The sequence below is a fragment of the Nyctereutes procyonoides genome, unplaced genomic scaffold (assembly GCF_905146905.1).
Source record: "Nyctereutes procyonoides isolate TBG_1078 unplaced genomic scaffold, NYPRO_anot_genome, whole genome shotgun sequence".
NCBI lineage: Eukaryota > Metazoa > Chordata > Mammalia > Carnivora > Canidae > Nyctereutes > Nyctereutes procyonoides.
Genome location: NW_026575052.1, coordinates 74,313,758 through 74,338,702, shown reverse-complemented (window position 1 = coordinate 74,338,702; position 24,945 = coordinate 74,313,758). Strand labels below are relative to the sequence as shown.

The 24,945-nt window shown below is 35.9% G+C and overlaps 1 protein-coding gene across 1 annotated transcript in view; it reads left to right on the top strand.

Annotated features, from left to right (window-relative positions):
- The window catches only part of MALRD1 (MAM and LDL receptor class A domain containing 1), a 761,302-nt gene that overhangs the window by 378,166 nt on the left and 358,191 nt on the right, over positions 1-24,945 (top strand).

Genomic DNA, 24,945 nt, shown 5'->3' with positions numbered 1-24,945 from the left:
TTGTCAAATTTATTATTGTAAACATATTCATATAAACCCCATTATCTTTTTAATGTCTGTACAACATGTAGTGATAGCCCTTTTTCCATTTCTCATGTTGATAAACTGGGTCTCATTTTTATTTTTTCAATCAGTGTAAGTGGAGAAGATGATCAAGTTTATTGATATTTGCAAAGAAACAGCTTTTAGTTTGACTAATCTTTTTCACCTTTTAATTTTGCCTTTCCCTGGTATCTCCTCTTTATTATTTTCTTCCCTTTTAAAAAATATTTTACTTATTTATTCATGAGAGACAGAGAGAGAGAGAAGCAGAGACATAGGCAGAGCAAGAAGCAGGCTCACCTGCCCAATGCGGGACTCGATCCCAGACCCCAGGATCACTCCCTGAGGAGAAGGCAGATGCCCAACAGCTGAGCCACCTGGGTGTCCCTCCTTCCCTTACTTTCTATGAGATAAATTTGCTTTTTGTAGCTTCTTAAAATAGAAACTTAAGACAATTGAAATTTCTGATAGAAGCATTGAAGCTATGTATTCACTTGTTCTGCTTTAGTTGTATCCCTTCAATTTTGAAATGCTGTTTTCATTTTCATTCAATTCAAATATAGTCTAATTACCTTTGTGTTTCTTTTTTGACTCATGGCTTATTTACAAGTATGTTGTTTGGTTTCAGATATTTGGTGGATTTTCCAGAGATCTTTTTGTTTCTGATTTCTAATTTAATTCTTTTATGCTCAGACAACACATTCTGTCTGATTTCATTTCTTTAAATTTTTTATGGCTCTGCATATGGTCCGTCCTAGTGACCCTTCCATACGCCTTTGGAAATAATGTGTATTCTGCTCTTGTTGGCCATAGTGTCCTATGAATGTTAACTAGGCAAATTTGCTTGTTAATGGATTCAAGTCTTTTATATCCTTAAACTGGTTCTATCAATACTAGAAGAGTAGTGGTAACATTCACAAGTAAAATTGTGATTTGCTTGTTTCTTCTTTTAGATCTGTTCCATTTTTGCTTTGTGCAATTAGATGTATATACTCTTAGGATTCTGACATTTTTCTGGGTTAAATTGAGCATTTATCATTGTAAAACATCCCTCTTTATGTTGGTAAGTATTTCTCACCTTGAACTCTACTTACTCTATCTTCTCTGATGAGATGAAATCATAAGATCTCCCAGACCTCTGGGAGTTAAAGGATTTGTTTTGAAGTTTTCTTAGTTTTCTTCTTTAAAAAAAAATGACTTTTAAAGTTTATTTTACACTGGGACGCCTGGGAAGCTCAGTGATTGAGCATCTGCCTTTGGCTCAGTGCATGATCCCAGGGTTCCAGATCCAGCCCACTTCTCCCTCTACCTGTATCTCTGCCTTTCTCTCTTTGTCTCTCATGAATAAATAAAATAAAATCTAAATAAATAAATAAATAAATAAATAAAGTTTATTTTACTTGTAATCCCTACCTCTTTTGGAAAATACACACTTTTAATTTAGACTATCCCTGGGTTTCTCAGTGGTTTAGCACCTGCCTTCAGCCCAGGGTGTGATCCTGGAGTCCTGAGATCGAGTCCCACATTGGGCTACCTGCACGGAGCCTGCTTCTCCCTCTGCCTGTGTCTCTGCCTCTCTCTCTCTTTCTCTCTCTGTGTGTCTCTTATGAATGAATAAATAAAATATTTTTTTAAAAAACTTAGATTTTACCTTAGAATTTTAACGTGCACACATAGTGTTTAATGCAATTTGATATCTTTACCATCATTCTTAAAATTACATAGAATTTAAAATAATTTAACTTTATTTTTCCATCTAATCACTTACATGAATTTATAAGCGCTTTATCTCTATTTTGATATTTTCACATCAAAAGTTGACCTTACTGCTGTCATTGTTTTGTAATATTTACCTTCCCTGAAGCATTTACTTTACTTTGTATCTCTTCTAACATCTCAGATTATTTTTCTAGAATCATTTGACTTTTTCCTGGAAAACATTTTGTAGAGTTCCTTAATAGGGGTCTTTGGATTATAAGCTTACAATTTTTGTTCACATGAAAGTGCCTTTAATAAGCCCTCATTTTTTTTAAGCCCTCATTTTTGATGGCAGTTTCAGGGGTATGCAATTCTAGATTTACCATTACTTGCTCTCAGAGTTTCAAGCCGTGTGTTACTCCACTCCCCTGAAGATGCTGTCGAGAATTCACTCTACTGTTGCTTCTTACATCTATATTTTCAACCGGTCCTTTTAAGGTCTTCCATCTATAGAGGCATTCTACACTTTCATGAAAGCATGTTTAACACTGAAAGTCCTGTTATGTATTTTCATTTAACTCTTCTTTCCTTCTGGAATTTAGATTAGCTGTTGTCAGTCTTTCTAAGTCTATCGCTTTCTCTCTTAAACTGAGTTTTGCCTTTCTATTTTCTTGCCTCTTGTTTCAGTGTAGATGACTACTTCAGATTTGTTTGTATCCTACCTAATTTTTATTTTCACCTACTACTTAGTCTTTCTAATTGGAATTGAAATTCAGATTTTAAAAAATTTATTGAATTCTTTTCCACCTGGACATTTGGGATAGTGTCATGTTTCCAATCTCCTCTTTTATTTTTAAACTTATTAAATGCATTTGTCTTATTTTCTGTTTTTAGCAGCATTTCTTTTGAAGTCTTTGTGAGCTTGTCTCAGATGGTTGGTGATTCTTTCTACTTGCACTGACTTTTGATATATTTTGAATTTTTGCTGTAAACTAATATTTGTTAGAAGGTCACTATGTGATTTCTTTGAGGCTGAGGTTGTGTTACTGTCAGTCATCTCTGTGAATTGAAATTAAATTAGTATGGCTTCTTAAAGTACGCATAAGACCATTCCAAATGATTAAATTCTCAGCCTAAGGAGCATAGCTTTTATAAAAAAATTTAAAAAGGAAACAACTCTGGGGCTTTTTCTAAAAAGACTAGAAATGTAAATAATATGTAAAACATATTGTAAACCTAATTTTGATCATGAGAATATGGTGCTCACATTCCCAGTAAATAAGAAACCCTAGATTAATGAAAATTAAAGATTCTTTGCCATCATACTATATTTTTTCTGGTCCAACTGATATCAAACTCTTCTAGAGTAAAACAGGGAATCATCAATTTGCCTAGGGAAACTAACATGAGATTATGACTGATCATTTGTCTCCTGAATGAAGATATAGGATAAAATGCCATTTTGCTTGAGACATAAATGACTTAAAAAATTACCTAGCCTAACAAAGTCTTGCACTTCAGGGGTAATAAAAATGAGTTCTACAGAATTTAAGTGACTTTTCTAGGATCACACACTTAGGGTAAATCTGCGACTAAAATCCAAGTCTCCTGATTCCATCTCAATATTGAAACACTATTCATTCATATACTCTTTCATTTAGTTTTTTCTTCTTTCCAAAGCATTTTGGCATATATAATGTGTTAGGGACTAAGGTAATTAAAATAATGAAATTCAGCATGTTTAGTGAAGTGGTAGTTGTGTTGTCAATATACCATGAGACTATACAGGGAATGAAGAAGCACTTAGTACACATTAGGAAAAAACTTGTCCATGAACAGGTGGTATTTGAACTGAAACTTGAAGAATGGACAATGGGAAAGTGAGGAAGGCCTGCTACAGTGAAAGGAGTGCTCATAGAGATGGATGCAGAATGGTAATGTGTTTGCCTAATGGCAGGTCTCCCCATGTTTGTTCTTAGACATGGGATTGGTAATTTGAATGCAATTGATATGGGCCTTTAATGACATGCTAAAGAGCATAAACATTCATGTTGGAGTTCAATGGAGCTCATTGACCTTTGGATGCTGTAAGGCTTTTTTCAGGACCTTGGGGGTGATATAATTCATTTGTTAATTAGAAAAGTAATAGAGGCTGACAATATGTAGGATGAATTAGGAGGAAGGGACAAGCTAGCAATGTATTCCGGATGAAAGATAAGGAATATATGAATCAAGGCAGTATGGTAGGATGGAGAGAGGTGAGAAGTGTTGGGTAGAAATAACAGATTGGGGACTGTAGACAAAAGAAGATTGACCATAACAAACCTATGATTTCTCTTTGGCCCCGTTTTATAACTTACTAGATGACTAGTGGTATCAGAGCCACAGAGTTCTATACATGTTAAATTTTAGCTGTCTAAGTGATATTCAGGTGGACAGATATGTAAGAAGTTATATATAGGGAATCTAAAGCTCAGGAAAGAGAAGGTGGTTGCAGACTTTGCTTTGACTAAGGATTCAGATGCATATTGAGACCATGAGTGAGAAAATGAGTTTATTGATGATGAAAATTTAGATTAAGAGGACTAAAGACTATCATCATAGTTTGACTTTTATCATCCAAGATCCCTTTTCCACCAAGAACCATATGATCCTCTCATTAGATGCAGAGAAAGCATTTGACAAAATACAGCATCCATTCCTGATCAAAACTCTTCAGAGTGTAGGGATAGAGGGAACATTCCTCAACATCTTAAAAGCCATCTATAAAAAGCCCACAGCAAATATAATTCTCAATGGGAAGCACTGGGAGCCTTTCCCCTAAGATCAGGAACAAGACAGGAATGTCCACTCTCACCACTGCTATTCAACATAGTACCGGAAGTCCTAGGCTCAGCAATCAGACAACAAAAAGACATTAAAGGCATTCAAATTGGCAAAGAAGAAGTCAAACTCTCCCTCTTTGCCCTTGACATGATACTCTACATAGAAAACCCAAAAGCCTCCACCCCAAGATTGCTAGAACTCACCAGCAATTTGGCAGCGTGGCAGGATACAAAAATCAATGCCCAGAAATCAGTGGCATTTCTATACACTAATAATGAGGCTGAAGAAAGAGAATTTAAGGAGTCCATCCCATTTACAATTGCACCCAAAAGCATAAGATACCTAGGAATAAACCTAACCAAAGAGGTAAAGGATCTATACCCTAAAAACTATAGAACACTTCTGAAAGAAATTGAGGAAGACACAAAGAGATGGAAAAATATTCCATGCTCATGGATTGGCAGAATTAATATTGTGAAAATGTCAATGTTACCCAGGGCAATTTACACGTTTAATGCAATCCCTATCAAAATACCATGGACTTTCTTCAGAGAGTTGGAACAAATTATTTTAAGATTTGTGTGGAATCAGAAAAGACCCCGAATAGCCAGGGGAATTTTAAAAAAGAAAACCATCGGGCATCACAATGCCAGATTTCAGGTTGTACTACAAAGCTGTGGTCATCAAGACAGTGTGGTACTGGCACAAAAACAGACACATAGATCAATGGAACAGAATAGAGAACCCAGAAGTGGACCCTGAACTTTATGGTCAACTAATATTCGATAAAGGAGGAAAGACGATCCACTGGAAGAAAGACAGCCTCTTCAATAAATGGTGCTGGGAAAATTGGACATCCACATGCAGAAGAATGAAACTAGACCACTCTCTTGCACCATACACAAAGATAAACTCAAAATGGATGAAAGATCTAAATGTGAGACAAGATTCCATCAAAATCCTAGAGGAGAACACAAGCAACACCCTTTTTGAACTAGGCCACAGTAACTTCTTGCAAGATACATCCACGAAAGCAAAAGAAACAAAAGCAAAAATGAACTATTGGGACTTCATCAAGATAAGAAGCTTTTGCACAGCAAAGGATACAGTCAACAAAACTAAAAGACAACCTACAGAATGGGAGAAGATATTGGCAAATGATGTATCAGATAAAGGGCTAGTTTCCAAGATCTATAAAGAATTTATTAAACTCAACAACAAAGAAACAAATAATCCAATCATGAAATGGGCAAAAGACATGAAGAGAAATCTCACAGAGGAAGACATAGACATGGCCAACAAGCACATGAGAAAATGCTCCGCATCACTTGCCATCAGGGAAATACAAATCAAAACCACAATGAGATACCACCTCACACCAGTGAGAATGGGGAAAATTAACAAGGCAGGAAACCACAAATGCTTAGCTTGACAGTAAAGTGCTCAGACAGTAAAGTGCTCAGAAGTTGCCAGGGGTTGGGGAATAGAGGAGATAAATGATGTTCTCATTCATTTGGGGAATATAAATAATAGTGAAAGGGAATAGAAGGGAAGGGAGAAGAAATGGGTAGGAAATATCAGAAAGGGAGACAGAACATAAAGACTCCTAACTCTGGGAAACGAACTAGGGGTGGTGGAAGGGGAGGAGGGCGGGGGGTGGGGGTGAATGGGTGACAGGCACTGAGGGAGGCAATTGACCGGATGAGCACTGGGTGTTATTCTGTATGTTGGCAAATTGAACACCAATAAAAAATAAATTTATTATTTTTTTTAAAAAAAGTTCTTTTGAAACGGTTCTTTATGGTGGATATCTAATATCATTCATTTTTGATCCAGCTGCCACCAAACTATCTTGTTCTTGCCTAAGCCGTATACAATGCCAGTTACTTAGAATATCATATTTCATAATATAATGTATCAAATTTCTTTTTTTTAATTTTATTTATTCATTCATGAGAATACACAGAGAGGAGAGAGAGAGTGAGGCAGAGACACAGGCAGAGGGAGAAACAGGCTCCATGCAGGGCGCCCGACGTCGGACTCAATCTAGGGTCTCCAGGATCGCGCCCTGGGCTGAAGACAGCGCTAAACCGCTGAGCCACCCGGGCTGCCCTGTATCAAATTTCTTATGGCCTAACAACTTATTACGTCTTAATTCCATGCACTACACAAATTTTTAATTTTGTCCCTATACATTTATTCTTATGACTCACAGAATTATCTGTTACTTAGGGCATGAACCTCAAAAGGCCTTTTCTACTGTATTTCTTGTAAAGGGAACCCTCACTGCATGATTTTTACTTGAGGGATAGAGATTTTCAACAGTGGTGCTCACCTTTTTTTAATAATTTGGGAAGAATTTTTCTGCCTTTTTTTTCTTTCCTGTCTACTGTGAATGGGCCTTTCTTATTTTCTAAGCTCCCAGAAAAAAAAAAAAAGGCACGTGTAAATTTATATTATATTGGCAAAATAGGATACATGATAGTAATGTTGTAAATAATTAACATTGTTATATAAATTGCATGGCCTTATAAATTATAATATTGTAATTTCCTATTTGCTAAAAGGTTTTTAGATATCAAATCTGGGTATTATCCAGTAGTAGTTCTCCACTGTCAACCATTTGAGGAAAAAAATTTAAAAAAACAGAAATACAAAATATCAAAGAAAAGAAGAAATAGTTGCAACTCTACTTCTTATTTGGTTTAAAATTTTCCTTTATAGAATCTATTTTGAGGCACCAGGGTGGCTCAGTCCATTAAGTATCTGCCTTCTGCTCACGTCATGATCTCAGAGTCCTGGGATTGAGCCCAACATCAGGTTCCCTACTCAGAGGGGAGTCTGCTTCTCCCTCTCCATCTCCCCACCTCTGTGCTCACTTGCTCACTGTCTCTCAAACAACTACATAAAATCTTAAAAAAAGGAATCTATTTCATTTTTATCTTAAGAGCTAATGTACATGAAATCAGAATTAATGGAAGAAATAATAGCATACATAGAAATTGTAGCCATTTTATCTTAGTAAAATATTCATAAAAATACAATATAGATTATAACATGACTGCTAATTTCATACTATTACATTCAAGATTGAAGATATGCAAATATCATTTACATATTTTCCCAGAAGATGAATGCACCTAGTCTGGAGGAGAGAATGCTGAACAAATTCTTGCATTAAATTTCATTTCACAGTAGTGAGTTAAGTTACTGGACCTGTTGCAGGCACATTAACCAAATGTTTTATCTCTAAGTAGCTCTCCTTATAGATCTATAGTATATCTTATTTTCTGTAATTTTCATTATTGCCTCACTAAAAAATAGGGTTATTGTTAATGTTATGGAACATAAAGAAATATAAGAGTTCAGGGAAAAAATATATTTCCAACTGAATTAAGTTTTATTTTATTTTTTCTGAATTAAATTTTAACTGAATTTTCTAGCATCTGTTAAAACATGATCACAAATGCTATAAAACTTGTATGTGTATATATTCAGGTGTGTGTACTTTTTGAGAAATATCTTACAGAGTATTGAACTTAAAAACACTGTCCTTAATGTCAAGAATCTATCTCTGCTTTCAAATGCCTCCTGACTTTATCAATTAAGGAAAATAGCTCAAGGGTTTTTGATCTCACAGCATTACAAAAAATACAGATGAATAAAAATAGTTTTCACAGCACACTGTTTTGATACCCTTTTCTAAGTGATTGTAAAAATAAGTGAAAATTTGATGTTTAAAATAGGCTTCATAGACTTGTGCAATAGTATGATGTATATAACATTTGATATTATGTGATAGATGGAGATGTGTGTGCCTGTGTGGTGTGTGTGTGTCTGTCTGTCTATTTGAGAGATGAAGATGGAAAGGGTAAAAGAGCATTGGCATAATGTCAGAGTAGCTAAGTGGCTTTATCCTTGGCTTATCTGCTAAGGTTTACATGATTACAACCGAGGTGACATTTTCTTATCTATGTCTCTTAATTTTGTCTCTTAATTAATTTTAATAACTCTCTGATTTTTATAATACAGTTTCTTTTGTCTTATTTGAGTTCATATAGCATAGGGCTGAGGAAGTAATAACCTGAAATTTTCACCTGCTGTGCAGTTAAGATAAAGGACTTGATTCTGTCTTTCTTCCCTTAGGACTTTGTGCTTTCTATAAACTTGCCTCATCTACTGTGGGAATCCTTGCAAAGTCAGGAAACCCTCAACCTCAATTATCCAGAAGGTTCAGGGAGTAGGAACATTTGATACACTTGAATGCCTATCAGGAGGCTTATATGGGGAAATTCCATTAGGACTTTCCATGTTTCTCCGGAAATTAAAAGGATGTCTTCAATAATCAGATTCTTACCACCTTTCAGAAACAAACTTGTTTATAGGACCTAATACATGTTTCTAAATCTTTTGGCAACAATTACTGATATCAGAAATGAAAGAGGGAACTTTGCTATAGATGACATGGGCAAAGGATAATAAAAGTATATTATAAACAACTCTGTTCCTACAAATTTTATAACTTAGATGAACTGGACCAATTTCTTAAAAGCCATAATCTTCCAAAACTCACACATGAAGAAATAGACAATTTGAATACTCTTATCCCTTAATATTAACTAGCAATTCCAAAAATGGTACATTGTCCTAGAAAATTAAATAATCTTGTGATGAGCTTATTAATGCCCCCATAGATACAGAAAGAATATACAACCTTTGTGTTTTATTCCAAGTATTGGATAATTTTTGTTAATAAAATAGGCCAGAATATAGTTGATCATTACCCACTATAGTGAGAAATTGATTAAAGAGATATTTGGATTGTTGAAGCAACTGGACATAGAAAATGTCTACCTGGGATATAATCAAGATAAATCTTGGGATTTGGAATTAAGAAGCCAAATAGTCCGTAGTCAGTATTACAAGTTTACTAGTAGGGAGATAAGGCAAAATTTTTGTGGATAGAGAGCCCATTAATTAAAAATGTTTATCATCCAGAGAAATTTTGAGTAGGGCTCTGGATTTTCCATAGTACATGGGATGGATGCTTTATCTAGTCTCTTTCCTTAATCCTAGAGGAAATAGTGACCCCAGAAATCTGGATGCTTTTTAGACAACTAAATTGGAGCTGTCTTGGTTACATCATAACAGACATGTACCAGTCCCATCAGAATGGTGGTGGGAGGAGAAAAGTAGGAATAACTATGCCACAGTTGCTAGAAAATGTACCTTTATCAGTCCTTAAAAGACCTAGTAAATTACAGTTTTACTAATGACATTTTAGTGATTGTTGAACAGATGAAAAGAGTAGGATGGATGCAAAAGCCACAATTCGCCTCCAATCATATTCCACAACACAACAAAACAAACAATAACCTTTGCTAATGCCACTACCTTCATGACAGTCTCTTTTGTGTAGCTTCTTGCTGACAGACTTGCTCTGTATATAAGGCACACAGATGTAAGAAGTTGAACAAATTAAAAAAAAAGATCGAACAATTTGGTAAACACTGACCTTTAACAGATGACAGAAGCATAAACACACTTACCAAACATTTGTTTTGAGTGGGTTTTTTGCCTAATGAAGGCATGCCAAGCTAAAAGGACAGAAAAAAAATTGGAGGTCTGAAGTGAAAGCCACAAGAATAGCTGAAAACAGCCAATGCTCCACACAAAACATATGCATGGGGATTTAATTACCAGAGACTCAAGAGACAGCCAAATTTCATAGCTATTTTCTTTTATTTTTCAAAATGAATTGAGTCTTTCAGTGAGGCCATCAAGCAAATATTTTGCATCCATTTAGGGCTGTGTGGCATAACCATTGAAATGTAGTCATATGCTTTAATCTCATAACAGACATGGCAACATTAAAAATAACCATTAGAAATATTTAGGGCTAATGTAAATAAGATGCTGTACACAAAAATAATTCTTGTTGCAGTTGTCAAGATGCTAGAGAAATCCAGTTTTTTAAATAGAATGTTTGGTGTTTCTAACCACTGTGCTTAATATTGTCCTGGAAAAACACTAGGCCGAGGTCAGTGTTGCAGGGATGGTTAAAATGAGCCTGATAGCAAAGCATTACACTTACTGCCTGGCTCCTCATCTTACTAAGTGCAATAGCATGGGAGCATCATCACAATTTAGAGTTAATTCTTTTGCCAGAAAAGTGTGCGTGAACATAAAAATTGGCATAATCTGAAAATGAAAAATTAAGAAATGGGCACACGGTAATGTTGAGAGAATTGAATATAAAGATGTAAAGATGAACATTTTACAATAGATGCAAAAACAAGAGCTGACTCATGCTGCAGTCTTAAAGACACTAATACAAAGTTAGTGCGACAAGGGGTAAAAACAAAACAAGGCACATAATTAATATTATGTTAGTTCCTTTTTTCGAACTATTCACGAGGGATCATTGTGCTTCACAGAAGTATTATTTCTAATTCATGTGGGCTAATTTTACTGAGAAGTGGAAGAAGCAGCTAAGAAGCCTCATATACACCTAATTATCTTCCTAAATAATATTTAAGTGTATGTTAATGATTATGGGATTGAAATAGGATGCAGAGACATGGGCTGCCCCGATGGCTCAGCAGTTTAGTATGCCTTTAGCCCAGGTGTGATCCTGGAGACCCAGGATCGAGTCCCAAGGTGGGTTCCTTTCATGGAGCCTGCTTCTCCCTCTGCCTGTGTCTCTGCCTTTCTCTCTCTCTCTCTCTCTCTCTCTCTCTCTCTCTCTCTCTCTCTGTCTCTCATGAATAAATAAATAAAATCTTTTTTTTTAAAGGATGCAGAGACATGAAGCATTATACATTTTTTTCTTCCCCAGGAAAAAGAAATCTTTATTTTTCTTTTTTTTTTAATTTTTATTTACTTATGATAGTCAGAGAGAGAGAGAGAGAGAGAGAGAGAGAGAGAGGCAGAGACACAGGCAGAGGGAGAAGCAGGCTCCATGCGCCGGGAGCCCGATGTAGGATTCGATTCCGGGTCTCCAGGATCGTGCCCTGGGCCAAAGGCAGGCGCCAAACCGCTGCGCCACCCAGGGATCCCTATTTTTCAATAATCCTTTGTTTAAATGGTATATAATGGTAACTGTGTCCGTTGTCCTCTCTTATAATTAAGACTACAGGCATACAGTGTCTTAGACTGCTTCATTGTATTATACTTCACTGATACTGTAGTTTTTATAGTTTGAAGATTTATGATAACCCCACATCAAGCAAGAGTTTATTTTGAGGCTATCTGTTGTGTTCTGTTGGTCTCTATGTTTGCCTTTATGTCTGGATCATGCTGTTTTTATTACTGTACATTTGTAAATTTTTTTAAAATCAGAAAATATGGTACTATCAGCTTTGTTCCTCTTTTTCAATATTGCTTTCACTAATTAGAATTTTTTGTGGTTGCATTTTAATTTAGGATTGATTTTGTTGGGAAAAATGACATTTGGATCTTAGTAAGTATTACATGAAATCTGTAGGTTCCTTTGGTAGTATGGACATTTTAATAATATAAATTCTTCCAATCTGTGAACAAGAGGGATTTTTCCATTTATTGTGCCTTTTTAAATTTCCTTCATGGGTGTTTTATATTGTTCATTATATAAGTTAATCACCTCCTTTGTTAAGATTATTTGTTCCTAAGTATTTAATGCTCTTTGATACAACTGTAAATGAGATTGTTTCTTTGTTTTCTTTCCAGAGACTCTGTTGTTAGACTGTAGAAACACAAGTAATTTTTGTTGATTTTGTATACTGTTCTGAATCTATTATAACAGTTTTTATTTGTAGAATCTTTAGAGTTTTCTACATGTAAGATCATGTCATTTGAAAACAGATGTATGTGTTGAATAGAAATGGTGGAAGCAGGGTTAGAGGAAAGGAAAGCTTTAAGTTTTTCACCCTTGAGTATGATGTTAGTGGAAAGCTTTTCACATACCCTTCATGAATTTGAGTTATGTTCCTCTATTTGTTCAGAGTTTTTATCATGAATGGATGTTGAATTTTGTCAGATGATTTTCTTCTTTTTTGAATAAGTGATCATCTGATTTTTATCTTCCATTCTGTTAATGTGGAATATCACATTAATTTATTTGCATAATTTGAACCACTGCTGCATTGCAGGGATAATCTCCACTTGAGGAATGGTGTATTATCTTTTTAATCTGCTCCTGAATTTGATTTGCTTGTATTTTGTTGAGAATTTTTACATTTATATTCACTGGGTATATTGACTTATAGTTGTCTATTCTTTTAGTATCTTTGCCTGGTTTTGGTGTCAGGGAAACGGTGGCCTCATAAAATGAGTTTGTAAATGGTCTTTCCAATTTAGTTTTTTGGAAGACCTTGAAAAGGACTGATGAGAATTACTCAAGTATTTGATAGAAAGCACCAATGAAGCCTACTTGCCCTGGGCTTTTGTTTGTTGGAGGTTTTTGCCTACTGATTCAATGTCCTTACCAGTAATTTGTTCAGATTTTCTATTTCTCTATAATTTAGTCTTAGTAAGTTATATGTTTCAAGGAATTTATCCATTTCTTGTAGATTATCCAATTTATTGTTGTATCATTGTTCTTAGTAGTCTTGTGATCCTTTGTATTTCTGTTACATTTGTTGTAATGTCTCATCTTTCATATCTGATTTTGGGTTTTTCTTTTACTTCATTAGTCTAGCAAATGTTTGTCAATTTAATTTATCTTTAAACAAAAAACAAAAAACAAAAAACAACTCTTAGTTTTTTTTGACCCTATGGTCTTTCTAGTCTCTATTTATTTCTGTTCTATTACATTCTGCTTATTCTGATCTTTATTCTTTAAATTCTTGAAGTGTTAGGTTAAGTTTTGGATTTTTGTTTTGTTTCACTATAGCTGACTGTCAATTATAAATTTCTCACTCAGTTCTTACTTTGCTACATCCTAAATTTTAGTATATTTTCATTTGTCTTGAGATACTTAATTTTCTTTTTAATTTCTTCTTTGTCCCACTATTCAAGAATGTTTTAAATTCTACATATTGAGAATTTTCTAGTTTTCTTTCTTGTATTAATGTCTAGTTAAGTCCATTGTGGTCAGAAAAGATACTTGATACAGATTTTATCTTTTACATTTGTTAGGATTTGTTTTATGACCTAACATGATCTATCCTGGAGAATGTTCCATGTACACTTGAGAAGAATGTATATTTTCTGCTGGTGTTGGATGGAATATTCTATGTATGTCTGTATGCCCATTTGCTCTAGACAGTTGATCAAGTTTGCTCTTGGCATATTGAATTTCTGTGTAGATGATATGTCCATTTTTGTAAACAGGATATTGAATTCTCCTACCATTATTGTATTGTAACCTGTTTCTCCCTTCAGATCCATCAATGTTTGCTTTATATATTTAGGTGCTTTGATGTTCAGGGCTTATATATTTATAATAACTATATATATATTCATATTCCAGAAGAACTGTCCCTTTTATCATTATATAATGGCCTTCTTTATCTCTTGTGACAAAGGGACTCAAAGTCTATCTGTAGATATAAGTCTCTTGCTTACTGTTTGCATGGAATATCTTTTTTTCCCCCTATTGCTTTACTTTCAGCCTATGTCTGTCCTTAAACCTAAAGTGAGTCTCTTAAAAGGCAGCATATAGACGGATTTTTTTTTAAAATTCATTCAGCTTTGTATTTTGATTGGACAGCTGAACCATTTATGTTTAAAGTAATTATTGATAGTTAAGGATTTACTATAACCATTTTAATTGTTTTCTGACGTTTAGTTCTTTTGTCTCTCCTTATTTCTTTTGCTGCCTATCTTAATGATTTGTTGATTCTTTGTAGTGTTTTGGTCGAATTCCTTCCTTTTTAAATTGTGTGCATCTTCTATAGGTATTTTCTTTGTGGATACCATGAGACCTACATGTATAATAATTATAGTTTATTTTAAACTGATAACTGTGTGCAAAACCATCTATAATTTTACTTCTCCATTGCACACAATATTGTTATTAATGTCACAGTTGACATCTTTTTATATTGTACATTCATTAATAGATTTTTGTAGTAGTTATTGTTAATACTTTGTCTTTAACTTTTAAATTGGAATTAAAAGTGATTTACACACAACCATTACAGTATTGCAGCATTCTATATATTTGCCTTTACATATTTGCCTTTATCAGCATGCTTTCACATGCTTTCCTGTGGTTTATCCTTTCAGTTTAACATGAGGAACTCCCTTTGGTATTTCCTCTGAGTCAGTTCTGGTGGTGATAAATTCTCTTACTCTTTGATGGTTTGTGAAAGTCTTTATCTATCCTTCACATTTGAAGAACAATTTTCTTTCAAAACTTTCAAAATTCTCCTTGTGCTTAAATTTTTTAAAAAATATATAAATATTTTTAAAGAATATGAGGTTTATTTTTTAGAAGATTTTATTTATTTATTCATGAGAGACACACAGAGAGAGAGAGAGATGGAGAGACACAGGCGGAAGGAGAAGCAGGCTCCATGCTATGCAAGGAGCCTGATGTGGGACTTGATCCTCAGTCTCCAGGATCACACCTTGGGCTGCAGGCGGCGCTAAACCACTGCGCCACCGGGGCTGCCCAAAAATATTTTATTTATTTATGATAGACATAGATAGAGAGAGAGGCAGAGACACAGGCAGAGGGAGAGACAGGCTCCAGGCCGGGAGCCCGATGTGGGACTCGATCCCGGGGTTCTAGGATCCCACCCTGGGCCAAAGACAGGCGCTAAACTCCTGAGCCACCCAGGGATCCCCATCTTTGTGCTTAAATTTTGACAATTCAATTATAATGTATCCCAGTATAAACTTCTCATGATTTATCTTCTTTGGAGTTTTGGATTTCATGAATCTGGATGTCCATTTGTTTCCCCAGATTTGGGGAAGTTTTGTGCCATTGTTTCTTTATATAAGCATTCTGTGTCTTTCTCTCTAGATTTTCTATGTAGGACTTTCATAATGCATATGTTGGTTCACTTGATTATTGTCCTATAAATCCCTCTGTTGTTCTTCACACTCTTTCAATTTTTTCTTTTGCTTTTCTGACTGAATAATTTCAAATGATCTCTTTTTGAATTTGCTAATTCTCCTGCTTATCGAATTGGCTGCTGAAGCTTTCTGTGTATTTTTTTCAGGCAATTATTCAGTTCCAAAATTTCTGTTTAGTTCTTTTATATAATTTCTATCTTTTTGTTGATGTTTTCATTTGTTCAGATATTATTTTCTTGATTTTATTTGACCATGTTATCTTGTAACTCACTTTGCTGCCTTAAGATAATTATTTCAAATTATTTGTCAGGAAATTCATAGATCTCCATTTCTTCAATCTTTAATGGAGATTTATTTGGTTCCTTTGTTTGTGTCCTATTTCCTTGAATCTTCATGTTCATTGTGGCTTAGTATTGGTTTCATTAGAAGAAACAGGCACTTCTCCTAGTCTTATAGTCTGGCATCAACAGCGAGGCCAATTTGAAATTCCAAGAGCCACTTAATTCTTTTCAGTGAATTATACTCTGAACTTAAGAGTGTAAATTCCTAAATAGAAGGGTGTTTTCTTTTCTTTTTTTTTCCCCAGCATCCCATAATCCCTTGTTCTTTATGATGTCTTCCTGCTATACTGTGGGATGGGGCATTGGAGGCATGTTCCACTCCTCTCCCTTCTTCTTTATGGAAAAGCTTGAGTTCTGCACCTTCTCCTTATCTTGCACTATCTCCTTACTTGCTGGGCACAATAAGATGCTGACCATCTTTCTTTATTTTTATCTGTCCACACCAAGTCATGCTAGTTCCATCAACATTTCAGTTGAAGTGAGAGAGAAACCAGTCTCAAGGATTGTACACTGAAAAGTTGAAATTTAGAGGCATACGTGCTCTACATTCTCCCTTCTTCCTGGAGGAGAAGCATCACGGTTTGCGTCATCTTACAGTCTTTTTTCCCTTCTTCCAATCTTGCAGAACCATGCTGGGTTCAGTAAGCTGCCCACTCCTTTATTCCTAGCTCTCCTTAGGCAGCCAAGCCATTAATTCCCTTAGCACTCTCAGTAAGATGAGACACAAACTGGTTCTAGGGTAGTGCACTGAAAGACAGGAGGTTAGATAAGTTCCAATCTTTTATTATCACCTAGGGGAGAAGCCACAAACTTGCACCTTTCTTGTGTGAATCTTTCACACAAGCAATAATTGCTTATTCTTTGTTGCCTCCAGCTATCAAAACTAAGCTGGTTTCATCAGTGCCCTATGTTATGTGAGATAGAACCTAGTCTCTCAGGCAGTGCACTAGGTGGCTGGGATATTGGGCGCACATTCCACTCTCTCTTTTCTCCAGGGAGGAAATTGTAAGCTGACACACTCTCTTTTGGTATTTAGCTGGGCCACCTTGGGGGAGAGACTGATGCAGGTAAGGTGAAATTACTCTTAGTCTATTTCAACATAACTGTTGTCAGTTTTATGCTTGTCTGGAGTACTCTATCAACTAGGTTCTATCTAGACTTCTCATAAGGATATTTTAGCCCATCTATTGGTGGTAAATTGGTTTATTTTTTTCTATGCACTGACAGAGCTATGACTTCCTGTTTTAACATCTTGCTGATGTCCTTCTCAAGTCCAGACTCTTTAAATGAAAGAAACAATGAGACACTCAGTAAAGTTACATTTTCAATCTCCATCATTCAATCAGAACTTGCTAGATATGGGGATACCTGGGTGGCTCAGCAGTTGAGTGTCTGCCTTTGGCTCAGGGCATGATCCCGGATGTGGCAATGAAGTCCCACATCAGGCTCCCTGTGAGGAGCCTACTTCTCTCTTTGCCTATGTCTCTACCTCTCTTTCTCTCTCCTGAAAATATTAAAAAAAAAAAAACTTGTTAGGGATGCCTCGGTGGCTCAGTGGTTGAGCATCTACCTTTGACTCAGGGTATGATCCCAGGGTCCCAGGATCAAGTCTCACAACTGGCTTCCTGCACAGAGCCTGCTTCTACCTCTGCCTATATTTCTGCCTCTCTCTCTATGTCTCTCATGAATAAATAAATAAAATCTTAAAAAATTATTAAAAAGCTTGCTAGATATGGCTGATATACAAACACACAAGAGTGATAGTAAAAATTAATAAAAACCAAAAAATACAGAGATAATAGAATTATTAATAGAGAATGAGATTTAGAAATTATTAATTCACTCAATGTTTTAAAGAAAAATGTGAACATGGGAAAATGGAAGATATATAGAAAAACTACATGGAATTTATAGAGATGAAAAATATTATGAAATAAATTCAGTAGGTAGACTTAGCAGAGGGTTGACAGTGTGGAACATAAAATCAGTGAACTTGAAGACAAAGCAATAGGAGTAATCTAAATTAAAGCAAAGAGAGAAAAAATTTAAAAAATAAACAGCTTTAGTGACCTGCAAGAAAATATCAAATGAATTAAAATACTGCTAGTTTGAATCCTAGAGTGAAATGGAGACTAGAAAATAATTTGAAGAAGTATCTACAATTTCTACATAGTTGATATTGTATATTCTGTACCTATTGACACAAAATCTTAGCACCAGAGTAAATTAAAAAATAAATTCTAAGACGTAAGTAATCAAACTTCTGTGTGAAAAGAGAATTGTAAAATTAGCCTTCAAACTGAAACTGGAACTTTTTTTTAAGTTTGGGGGAATTCTTCATCACCCTACATGTGCCTAAAGAATTGCTGATGGGATTTCTACAGGTGAAGGAACTTATGTCATCCAGAAACTCAGATGTAAATAAGAAATGAAGAACACCAAAAATGTTAAATATGTGGATTAATATAGCATAATTTTCTCATTTAAAAAAATAAAATAAACTTTAAAAGATAATTGTTTAAAGGAATAATATTTACAATGTATTGTAATGAATTCATCAAAGCAATAATAAAGTAGGAAAATATGTGACAACACAATCACAGGGAGAGCGTGAATAAGGAAGTGTACTTTTGTAAGGTTCTTATTTATGTTCATTAACAGAAATAAGAGTATCTGAGTGTAGACTATTATAAGTTAAAGATGGATTTTTTAAATCAAAGAGTAATCCCCTAAAATAAAATTTAAAAACAGTACATTAATAAGCCAGTAGAGTGATAAAGTGAATTATTACAAATACTCAAAAGAATCTAAAAAAAAGAGGAAGAAGGAGGAATGAAGGACAGATGGAACCATTAGAAAATCAGTGCAAGATATAAAATGCAAAATAATGCTTGCATAATGTAAAAATATAAATGAAGGAATATATGAAAGTGACAGGAGCAAACAATGCATAGAGCAAGTAGAAAACAATTACTAATAAGGGAGACTTAAGTATAATCACAAATACCCTAAACACTTCATTCAAAAGGCAAGTATTAGATTAAAAAGCACTATTCAACAGCATACTGCTACAAAAAAACCTACTTTAAAAACAAATGAAAAAGGGGCACATAGGTGGCTCAGTGAGTTAAGTGTTGAACTCCTGATTTTGGCTCAAGTCATGATGTCTTAGGTACTGAGATCTAGCCAGTGTTGGGCTCTCCATTCAGTGGGCAATCTGCTTATGATTCTCTCCCTCTACCTCCTCCCTGTATTTGTTAACACACTGTCTCTCTAAAATAAATAAATCTTTATTTTATTATTTTTTAAAGATTTTATTTATTTATTCATGAGAGACACACAGAGAGAGGCAGAGACATAGGCAGAGGGAGGAGAAGCAGGTTCCATATGGGGAGCTTGATGCGGGACTCAATCCTGGGACTCCAGGATTAGGCCCTGAGCTGAGGGCAGATGCTTAACCTCTAAGCCACCTAGTTGTCCCAAATAAATAAATCTTAAAAAAAAAAAAAAAAGCTTTTTTCTTTTTTTTAAAGAGAGAAAAGGATATGGGATGCAAGCAATGAGAAATCTGGAGTAGGTATAATAAGTTCAAGCACATAGATTTTAAAAACAAAAAGTAGTACCAGGAGTGGCACCTGACTGGCTCAGTGGTTGAGCATCTGACTTCAGCCCAGGGCCTGATCCTGGGGTCTTGGGATCCAGTCATGTATCGAGTTCCCCACAGGAAGCCTGGTTCTCCTTCTGCCTATGTCTCTGCCTCTCTCTGTGTGTCTCTCATGAATGAATAAATAAAATCTTAAAAAAAAAAGTATTACCAGGAAAAATGATTTATTATAAAAGGACCAACTTGTCATACATTACTAAAAGTATATGCAATCAATAGCTAGGATCCAAAATACATGAAAACACATGAAAAACTGACAACTAAAAGGAGAAGTAAAAAAAAAATCAAATATACTAAATTTTAGTGTTTTGTTCTCAGTATTCGAGGGAACAAGAAGAGAGCAAAGTCTAGATTTGAAAAAATCATTAACAACTGTACTGTTATAATTTACATCTTTGGGACACTTGACCCAGTGTCTCACTGGAGGAATTCTATTGATACCTTCCCACCCCCATCAAGATTCCTGTTCCCTGTTTACTCAAACACTAATCCAGGTGTTTTGTCTACATCATGTAAGTCTCAAGTCAGTTTAACCTTACGATAAGGAGATTAGCCTCTAGAGTCCTGCCCAAGTGAGCCCTTCAAAGTAGAGCAATTTTAGGGGCACCTGAGTGGCATAGTCAGTTAAAGCATCTGGCTCTAGGTTTCAGCTCAGGTATGATCTCAGGGTCAGGAGATTGAGCTCCGCATCGGGCTCCATGCTCAGCATGGCGTCTGCTTGAGTTTCTCTCTCCCTCTCCCTCTGCCACTCCAGCCACCATTGCCATGTGTGTGTGCACTCTTTCAAGTAAACAAATAAATCTTAAAAAAATAAGTAAAGTAGAACCATTTTTCTGGCTGGTAGGCAGAGTTGTTGCTGGCTCTGAGAACGATGAAGAGCACTTGAAAGGAGTGCAGGTAAAAAAAAAAAAAAAGAAAGGAGTGCAGATGGCTTATAGGAGCAGAAGAGCAATGCCTGGATAACAAGGAAACTGGGATCTTACACCTAAATTTGCAAGTATTTGGACTCTGCCAACAATCTGAATGGGCTTCCATGTATAATTTTCTCCAAGTTTCCAGATAAAAGTTCAGCCTAATCAATACCTTGACTTCATCTTGTGGGACCTTAAGCAGAAAAGCCAGTATAGCCTATCCAGACTTCTAACAACCAGAATTTGAGATCATAAATGGATATCGTGTAAGGTGCCAAACTTGAGGAAATTTATAACATGGCAATAGGAAACTTACATGCAGCTATAGCAAAAACCCTGACTTCAAGTGTTCAGAGAACATTCAACTAGATGTTGAACCCTAAAGCTTGTCTCAATAAATTTAAACGAATGGAAATTAGACAAATAATCACCAAAATCATAAATTATGTTCTTTAAACATAATAAATTTACTTAGGCATTAATATTATCATATCTGGAATATTTCAGATACACAAAATTAAGGCATAGTCTTCTAAATAAATCAGTCATCAAAAAGAAATCACAAGGGAAACTTGAAAACATCTTAAGCTGAAAATACAGCCTATCAAAATTATCACAATAGGTGCTACTAGGATGTACCTCTTTTTTTTTTAAGATTTTATTTGTTTATTCATGAGATGCAGGGAGCCGAATGTGGGACTGGATCCAGGAACTCAGGGATCTGGATCCCGTCCTGAGTTGAAAACAGATGCTCCACCACTGAGCCATCCAGGAGTCCTGAGGATGTACCTCTTAATCAGTTTTTAAAAAGTGTCATTTTGGGGGGATCCCTGGGTGGCGCAGCGGTTTGGCGCCTGCCTTTGGCTCAGGGCGCGGTCCTGGAGACCCGGGATCGAGTCCCACGTCGGGTTCCCGGTGCATGGAGTCTGCTTCTCCCTCTGCCTATGTCTCTGCCTCTTCTCTCTCTCTCTCTCTCTCTCTGTGTGTGTGCGTGACTATCGTAAAAAAAAAAGAAAAAAAAGGGTCAGTTTTACATACATTTTCTTTCTTTTAAGGTTTTTATTTATTTGAGAGAGAGAGAGAGAGAAAGAGAGAGAGAGAATGATCAGAGGGGAGGCACAGAGGGAGATGAAGAAGCATACGCCATGCTGAGCAGGGGGCGTGAAGTGAGGCTTGATCCCAGGACCCCAAGATCATGGTCTGAGCTGAAAAGTCAGGCACTTAACCAACTGAGCCACCCAGGTGCCCCTACCTAGGTTTTCTTAATTCCAGTGTCTTCTGAAAATAGCTTCCTGACTTTTTTCTACAATCCATTGTCGGGGTAGGAGCACTTTCCTATGCTGCCTTGTCAAGTGAGTTCCATAGTCCAGAGGCCACTGATATTAAAATAGGAAAGGAAGTGTCACATAAATGAATTGTTCTACTGTGACTTTAGGGAACACAAAGAATCCTCAGGAGCTCTTTTTTTCCTTTTTTTTTTTTTTTTTTTTTAACAGACCAGCTCAGAGTTTGTCTTATACACTAAAGCCAGTCATGAGGCTTCCAGATAAATACCTGGTTAAAGGCATATTGCCATTCATTTCCTTCTCTGAAAGATCCATAAATGATGGTCATGTTTATAGATGAGAACTATTTCTCTTTAGTGAGTACATAACAGAAAATGGCATTAAGCTTCATGTACCTGGAGAACTAGGAACCATAACCCATGCCAAACCCCAAAACTTTAACTCCAGAAGTGACAGATACAAGGGGATTGGAAGACTACAGTTAATGAGTATGTGGTTGTGAACCATGTCACCATGATTCTTGATTGTTAATATTGTTTATTTCAGTAATAAAGAACCAAGAATAAAGGTTTTTTTTTTAAGATTTTATTTATTTATTCATGAAAGACACAGAGAGAGACAGAGACATGGGAAGAGGGAGAAGCAGGCTCCATGCAGGGAGCTCCATGTGGGACTCATCCCAGAACTCTGGGATCACTCCCTGAGCCAAAGGCAGATGCTCAACCACTGAGCCACCCAGTCATCCCAAAAACAAGAGTTTTAAAGTAAACTTCTTCCTCTTCTTCCTTTCTCTTCTTTCCTAACCTCTCTTCCTTTTTTTAAATAATATATGCTTTATGTGGATAGTAAAACTGGAATCATGGCCCTTAGCCACGTAGAGAATTGCACTGAAAAGCACATCTAAATAAATCATAAGATTCTCCCCAGCTGTCTTTGCTCTCAAACAGCACAGCTCTCAAGGTGTATTTTTCTATGTCTACAGCACTACTTAAAATATTTTTGATGGTTTCACAGGTATTCATTGTGTTTCATTTCATTAATTTTTTGCATTTATTCTGACCGCTCCAAGACCAACCTATTCATACCTGAGCGATTCTCATCAAAATTGTGAATTGTTTTTAGAACCGTATTGTAGTTCAGGTACTTAGAATGCCTACTATGTGCAAGACATGCATGAATTGTAAAATTGTTAAACACAGTCTTAGAAATGGAATGCAGGTTTTAAATGATACAGCAAAAATATTTTGTATTTACTAAGTTCCCATTTTGAGTGAATCAGATAGTTCTTTTTACTGATGCCATTGTAAATATTTGAAACACAGAGTGCATTGTTTAAGGTATTGGGAACAAACATCCTAGATGATGAGTATGTTTAACTTGTCTTATGATATAAAAGTGGGAAAAGGACAAAGGTTCCTTTCTAGCTTTTGTTTATTTTTCATGTTTCTTAGAGTCAAGGTACCCAGGTTGGACTACTACCTGTGAGGAGGGTGTGAAATAGGCACATCTCACATGCACAGTGATCCATTATTGGCTCCAACAAAGGTCCCAATTTGTATATTCTTGAGTTAGTGTTTTTGTTAACTTTGTATTCTTCATTAAAAAGCAGTGCCATTAAAAAAAAAGGCAGTGCCATTAAATCAACTTATTAGTAACTAAAAATTAAGACTTTATTTCAAATCTACAGATGTCTATTCTTATGGGTTTTACTTTGATATCTCAAAGTTTATCAACTTTTTTTTTACAATGTATAGTGTTAAAACCCAGAAAAGTGGATTTTATTAGAGTGTGCATCACATGACATTGTCAACTCAATTTTACTATTCTACAAAGAATTCAACTGCTATGTTTCAGTGTTCATCTATTGTTGGGACATAAAGTCGACCATCAGCCCATTTCATGTTCTTGCTGAGTGTACCAATCTGTCCCTTGACATTGAGAACTCCCTGTAGCTAGTCACAAAGGCAGTTAAGTAGGTCAAGATGACTACAGGATGGCTTTCCTGTGACTGGTTTCTCCCTAGGGGAGAGAAACTGGTTTCTGTTTGCTGCTGGTTATAAAAAGTAGAGCCCTGAGTGAAGGCCTCAGATGTGGCACATGGTGAACCATCACCAAATATCAAAGTGCCTCTGTGCTACTGAGATGCTGATCTATAATTAGACAAAGAGAAGGGCAATCCAGGACCACTTTCAACAAGATTCCACAATGCTCTTAGAGCCTGGGCTGGTGCCTCTATGAGAAGCAGCAGTAAGAAAGGTTATATTCTTAGAGGGCAAATGGCAAATAACCCACACAAAATTTCATACCTCAAGTTACTGTGATTCAAGTGAGGTCCTCATCTGCCCTGAAGAGAGCTTGCTGCTTTGGATTTCTGTTTCTGTGATTACATTGTAGTGAATACAGCGACATTTCTCCAAGGCCAGTAAAATTCCATGCAATCCCATGGAGGATGCTAGTGAAAGCTGCTTCATCCTGTCTCTATAATTTGACAGAATGACAGCTCTGAACATGAATTCCTCATACAGAGAAAGACTGATAAGCGTTAAGGTCTGCTGCAGTCACAATATGGAGGACTTCACTAAATTTGTTGTTAGTGCCAGGAGGCCCTATGTAGCAGCCTGTGATCATTTTGAGCCAAAGGATCCTGGAGATAAATATAGACTCTTCCATAAACCAAGCAAAGTATGTAATCCAAGCCAATCAGTCAATTATGCAACTAGTTGAAACAGAAGGTATTTCTACAGAACCAAATTCTTCCACAGAAATCTTCCTTTACTGGAAAAACCAAGGGTATGGCTTTTTTTTTTTAATAATCAATTAATCCTTATGCTTCTCTACCATATGACCCTGGACCTCTGTATTCTCATTTAAAAGCCTTGAAGGAAAAGGCAGAATCAGGGAGGACCTTAGGTTTCCTATCTGCGGGTGGAGCAGAAAGCCTGACATTCCAGTGAAGATACAGTTGGTATAGAGGCAAAAAATGATAGAATTAAGCATTTATGCTCTCTGAATATCAGGTTCCCTTGAGAGGTGTGAGCCAAACATTCAGTTGGCAAGATTTTGGAAATGAAGTGAAATCAGGAAGGGAGATAACTACAACGGTTTTGGTATGACCATTCAGATTCTTACTATCTTCCATCATGCATGTTGCTTAACATACACAGTTTCTTGAT